This window comes from Nicotiana attenuata, unplaced genomic scaffold, assembly GCF_001879085.1.
Source record: "Nicotiana attenuata strain UT unplaced genomic scaffold, NIATTr2, whole genome shotgun sequence".
NCBI lineage: Eukaryota > Viridiplantae > Streptophyta > Magnoliopsida > Solanales > Solanaceae > Nicotiana > Nicotiana attenuata.
This window is the reverse complement of record NW_017672858.1, coordinates 144,292-151,067: the sequence shown is the minus strand read 5'-3', so window position 1 is coordinate 151,067 and position 6,776 is coordinate 144,292. Positions and strand designations below refer to the sequence as shown.

The following is a 6,776-nucleotide window of genomic DNA, read 5'->3' as shown; positions in this document are numbered from 1 at the left end:
GTCCAGTCCGGATGATATTTTACCGCGTATTAGCAATGACTTGTTGTTTTCACTATGATTTGGGCTTATTGCCATATTTGGGGCTTATTGTCGACTATTTGAACTCTTTATGAACTATCATCACTGTTTTCCTCACTGTTTGAAATATTATTTGAACTCAGTCCATGTGATTTACACCGTTTCTTGAACTCAGCCATATTTACTCAAACTTGGAGTTTTAAACTGATATTTGAACTATTGTTTGAGGTGAGTATTATTGCTTTACTGTTGCCCGAGGGGCTGTTGACTATTTCTGGACTGATTGAGGCCGAGGGCCTTATGTGAGGGCATGATGAGTGAGATGAGGAGGCTTTCAGGCCTCGTATTGATACTGTTCAGGCTTTCAGGCCTTGTTGATAGCGCTTGGGCTGTAGGAGCCCCTCCGGAGTCTGCACACCCACAGTGAGCGCGGGTACCCATCTAGAGTGATTAAATATTGAACAGTGGTAACAATGACACTGTTATACGCGTTTGGTCAGGTAACAATGACTGACCAGTCAGGTAACAATGACTGACCAGTGGTAACAATGGCACTGTAATACGCGTTTGGTCAGGTGACAATGGCTGACCGGTCAGGTAACAATGGCTGACCATACTTGAGCATACTTGTTTTATTGATTGTTTTCAAAAAGATTTTTCTTCCTATATTTCAATGGCTTCTACTGTTTATCTGATGTTGCTGCTTGAGATAGCATTATTTGTGCCCTTGTGGGATTTTATGTTCTCAGTCGTTATTTAATTTTATTACTCACTGGGTCAGAGTACTCACATTACTTCCTGCACCATGTGTGCAGAGACAGGCACAGCTGAGTTCGTACCTGAGCGGTGATTTCCTTCCAGACCAGGCGGACTAGGAGAGACGTGGTAGCTGTCGACGTCCACAGCCCCGTTTCTTCCTTATCTTCTGCATATCTTATTCATCTTCAGACTATGTTTCCAGACTTGTAGTATTTTCATCAACTCTGTAGTAGCTCGTGACTTGTGACACCCCGATTATCGGGCTGAGTTTGGGATGGTTTTTTTTCCCGTTATGTTACGTTTATTTCCGTACTTATAATTAATCAGTATCTATGGTTTAAACCTGTTATGCTAAGAAATCGTCAAAAGCAGTGTTGATTGTTCTGTTAGCTGGCCTTGTCTTCACGAGAGGCTCCATCACGACCGAGTGGGAATTGGGTCGTGACAAACATTTCCTAAGTAGATAAAAGAAGAGGTAATAGAGGAATTCTATAATTCATTTTCCAAGAGGAAAAGGAGTTTAATTGGGAGTGACAAGGTTGATGGTGATGGAATGTTTTCTGTTGGTCATGGCAGTTCCCATAAAACGGGGATCATAAGACTCTACGATGACAAAGATTATAGGAAGTTTTGTTCTCAACTTTCTTCCAAGTCTGATCTGTACAAGCTTAATGGGATGTTGGTGATATTTGTCAGTCAAATTATTGTCTTAATCTATATTCGATACGCTATTACCTAATACACTTATACTTAGTGCATAATATAGCGTAAGTATTTATATATTATATATATAGACACACATGCCCACTTCGTAGTACTATTCATCCCTTGTATTACAAAAGTATTAACGACTTACATTTATATTATTTACTATATATTATTTACATAGTAAATATAAAAGTGATTTTTAATTTTGACCATATAGAGACCAACTTTGGTCGCTAACTGTAAATGAATTTAATTTAGCGACCAAAGTTGGTCACTAACTGTACATGAATTTAATTTAGCGACCAAGTTTGGTCACTAAATTTTAATCAGATTTATTTATATTTTATATAATATTTAAATTAATAATAAAAATTATTAAATGTTAGAACTGGGTCCCACATTTGCGACCAACATTGGTCTCTATTGGTTAAGCGACCAACTTTGGTCGCTAACTTTTGAATTATATTTATTTATATTTTATAATTTATTTTAAATAAATATATATTTATTAAAATATAATAACTGGGTCCCGCTTTAGCGACCAATGTTGGTCGCTATCAACTTATCCTTCAGTTAGCGACCAACTTTGGTCGCAAGTTTTAAATTATATATATTTATATTTTATAAGTTTTATAAAATAATAATAAAAATTATTAAAAAAATTTATGTGGGTCCCGCTTAAGCGACCAACATTGGTCGCTAATCTCAGTATATCTTTGACCAAACAAGTCTGACCAAATAGCGTCCAACTTTGGTCGCTAAAGTATTTCAAATATTTTTTTTATTATTTTCGGCAGTTTGGCGACCAACTTTGGTCGCTTTTTTTGACAGACCAAATTTGGTCGCTAATCTTTGGTCGCTTTTTACAGGGATTCTAGTAGTGATACTTTTTATATTCATATAATTTAATCTATTATAACTAATAAATTTATTTATCACATATTATAATTTATTAATAAATATAATTAAATAAGGTACATTCAATTATAGTAGCTTTTAATTTATTTAATTGTTAAATAATTTTTATATCATCCGTACCTAAAAATCAAAGGAGGGGATGATAAATAAAGATACCCATTAGATTAGTTATCCCACCTTTTAATAGGATAGTTAGAGTTTGTTTGGATTAGCTTATTTGAAGTAGCTGATAAGTATTAGGTGTTGAAAAGCACTTTTAAGTGCTGAAACTGATTTAATAAATAAGTAGTTACATGTTTGGATACAAGTGCTGAAATTGATAATAAGTTGTTGCAGTATTTGATAAAAAAAGTGCTGATAAGCTCTTTTTCTGTTAAAATGACTTAAATAACATTAGAACTGTTAACATTTATAAGGGCGTAATTTGTTCAAAATTTTAGATTCTAGATCGATTCAAATACAAAATATTCTATTTGTCATTTTATTTTAAATACACCTGTGCTTAGATAAAATAATTATTATGATAAATATAATTTATTTTATGATAAGCACATAATAATTAATGAATTGACAAAAGTTTATCAGTAAAAAATAAACCTAAATAGGACAAATTAGTTGAAGGGAAACAAACACTAGCTTCACCATCACAACACTTAGAAAGCAATACACCAAAAATTTGATATGTCCTCATTTATTACATACAGTTCAAAGATTAATACACAATCACATAGATACAAATATGCAAATGAATAGAGAATTTGCTTATCTTAAATAGTCAATGAGAATTATAGACTTGAAGAGGCGGGGGGAGGGGGAAGGGGTCAGGTTGAAAAAAATACTTGAGGCAGTGAGTATCGATGTAAGAGTTTTGCTCTAAAATGGAATATTAATATAAGTATAAAATAGTAAAAACCTTGGTCAAATTTAAAGTGCTTATGACTTTTGACTTATTTTTGACTTATAAGTACTTGGCTTATAATCACTTTTAATTTTACCCAACGCATAGATAAGCCGAAAAATGTTTATAAACTAGTTTGACCAGTTTATAAGCTTAGCCAAACACCCTCTTAATGTCCACTATTTTAATGTGAATTTTATCTTAAAATTAACTATTACCTACAATCAAATATAGAATAAATACAATCTCAAATTTTATCCCGTAATTATTATCGTTATCACTTGAACCAAACAACGTATTATTCGGCAGAAACGAGGGATGGAAGAATAAGTATGATGAATGTCCTCAAAGGGAAGAATGAAACATCCAATCTGATTTATGATCTCTCCCTTTCTCTCCCTCTGGAAAATATACCTCTCTCTCTCTCTCTCTACAGTTTCCAGTCTCCACCATATTAATTATTTTTACAGCCAAGCACCATATTAAATAGTGCTCAACTGCCTTCTTTTTGAAAATACTCTCACAACTATCCCACTTTGTGTAAGCAGCTTCTCTATATACATATATCATATTACTACTACAAATTAGTAAATGAAAAGAGGATATGATGAAGTAATTATCTTCATATTTTTCATGGAGGTTTTACAAAGGGTTCCTTACAGAGTTCTTTGGCATTCTGTCCACCTCCTCGATCTCCTTTTAGATAGAAAAAAAAGATTAATTAGAGAAAAAAATATTTTCTTCGTTTTAATTTATGTGACGTAGTTTGAAACGATGAGATAAAGTGTAAAATTATGGAGGTGGGCATACTGCCAACAGATTTCTGTTGGTTTCTCTTTGCGAAACCCTCGTGATTTATCTATATAACACGTTCTTCATGTTGTTGCTTTGTTTTCCCCCAGATTTTGCGCTGATGGATAAGTAGGGTTTTGGAATTGTAAAGGTAACAAAAAGACAAATCTTTCGTTATTTGGATTTAGTTTTAGCTCTCTTTTCCTTTTTTTCGTGTGTTGTTGTTGTCGTCGTCGTCGTCTGTTTTCAGTTCATAGATTGAGAAGTGAACATTTATATAGCCGATCTTAACTTATTTGAAATTGAGGAGCAGCTTTTTGTTATTGTATCATCCATCTCATGCAATTTCACTGCTCAAATGAGTAATTGGGAAATAAACACATTCTTGATCCATCAAACTTGTAACTCAAAAACCCTAATTTTTCATCTCCGGTCACTTTCTTTACTTTGCTATTATTAGTCCCTATACCTAGAAATTTCTGTGCACTAGTTCCACTTTCCTATGCATGATTTTCATTTTTTTTTTTAAAAAAAAAAAAAAAAATCAATTTTAGCACCTGCTTTGACTATGCTTATTGCTTACCCATGAAAAGAAACTTAAGGGATCCAGAAAGATAGAGGAGGTTCTCAATGTGGTTAGAACTTAAAAAGTATAGGATGGGTTCTGAGAATATTTATAAACATAAACCAAATTTTTCATTGCTTATTTTAATGAAAAGATATATATTTATGTTTCCAAATGGATGACTGTTTTGTTGTCTCATTTTGTTTGTATATGTTTTTGACAGTCGATCTTTAAAAAAAAAAAAATCCCTACTCCCTCCGGTCAAAATAAGTGATTTTTTGATTGTTTTCACACATATTAAGAAATTTACCTTTTAACATTAATTAGTAATAAAATTGACCTTTACTATCTCTTCACATAAACACTCCTAATACATACTCCAACATTATTTACTTCATGGGTAACATAGGAAAAAAATAATTAATTCATTCTTGGAATCTGGAAAAATTACTTATTTTGGACTACAAAAAAAAATTACTTATTTTGGACCGGAGGGAGCAGAAGTATCAGTTTTGGAGTTACAATTATTGTTATCCATTCAATTAATTAGTAATGCCAAAGTGATAGTAAAGAATTATTGTGTAAATAGTATGGAAAACTTATTTGCTTAGTGTAAATAATATGTGTAGAAACAATAAGCATGAAAATAGTATAGATAATAAGGATGAAGATGATGACACTGGAATTACTTCCAGGGTTTCTGATCTTTTAAGTGAAGATATGTAGAAGAAGTGAAGAACTAATCAGTTTCCTTTGATGTAGCTTTTGAAATATATATATATATATATATATATATATATATAAACTTGTTTAAATTTCAACAAGTATTACGTTTGAACCCGTATTCTTAGTAGTACAATGAGTTTAATCTTAAAATTTTAAAGAGATAATCCCATTAAATTTAAATCCTGTATCCGCCTCGGCTGCCTCCCATCTTTTGGAGTGAAATTCTTTTGCATTTCCAGTTGGTGATGAAGAAGAAGAGCAGATTGAAGATTGTAAAGGGTAGAGAATAGGCTCATGATTGATGTCTGACATTTTGCCATTAATTTATGGCAAAAGTTCCTTTTTCTACGCTCCTATTAAAGCGGACCAAATGAATTAATACTCTCTGTATATGAATTTAATTTGGGAATAAGAATCGAACCTACTTTTTGCTATGCACATAGCTGTAAATAGGGGTGTTCATAAAAATACGAAAAATCGAATCAAATCGAAGACTAAAAAGACCGATACTTTTTGGTTTGGCTTGGTGTTGGTTTTGAATTTTAAAAATCGATCATATTTGGTTTGGTTTTGGTTTTAAACAGAAAAAAATCGAAAAAAATCGAACCAAATCGACTATAGGAGTAGTTATTTTAAATTTATTATTACACCTATATGTATGTATATTTTTATACAAAATTTCAAAAATTTAATGGTAAATGTTAATAGTTTGCACTTTTGGTATAGTTCTTTACCTTTATATTCTAGTTTGATTGGTAGTATTCTTTTGTTAAGTGTAAGAATCCATTTCGTGTTAAAAATAATATATTTTTGATTGAGTCCTTAAATTGTTAATCACTATTTGATTCAATTATCATCAATATATCTTGGTAAATAATAGATTTCTGAAAGGGCAATTGATTTGATAGTGTTACGCTGAAAATGTGGTCGCCGGAATATGTGTTTGGTAGTGTATGTTTTATATTTAAGAAAAAACCGATAAATAATCGAAAAACCGAAAAACCGACAAAACCCGATATTAACCGAATCGAGTAAAACCGACTTAATTGGTTTGGTTCTAATATTTGAAAAACCGACTTATTTGGTTTGGTTTCTTTTAAGGGGAAAATCGATACAAACCGAACCATTCTTAATTCTATGGTATGGATTGTGGTAACGTTGAAAAGTGTATAGGTATCTTTTTTCATTTTTATTTTTGCTCGTATTTATAGTTAAAACTGCGTCTCTTATTCGTGTTCTGAGAAGGTCAATTAATATTTTCATGCTAAGGTTAACTACCATTAAGACGAAATTGCTATGAATAATTTCTCCTCTTCATAGAATGTACCTTTTTCCCTATGGGCTACGGCATATTTGATACATTATTAATTTTCTAGCAACTCCCTCGGGTAT

The 6,776-nt window shown here is 31.9% G+C and overlaps 1 long non-coding RNA gene across 1 annotated transcript; it reads left to right on the top strand.

Annotated features, from left to right (window-relative positions):
- The first annotated feature begins 3,651 nt into the window (after positions 1-3,651).
- Positions 3,652-5,848, top strand: LOC109214730. The gene is made up of 3 exons (XR_002066226.1): positions 3,652-3,841; positions 4,204-4,244; positions 5,624-5,848. It is a non-coding gene; the product is annotated as an uncharacterized LOC109214730 (long non-coding RNA).
- The last annotated feature ends 928 nt before the right edge of the window (positions 5,849-6,776 follow it).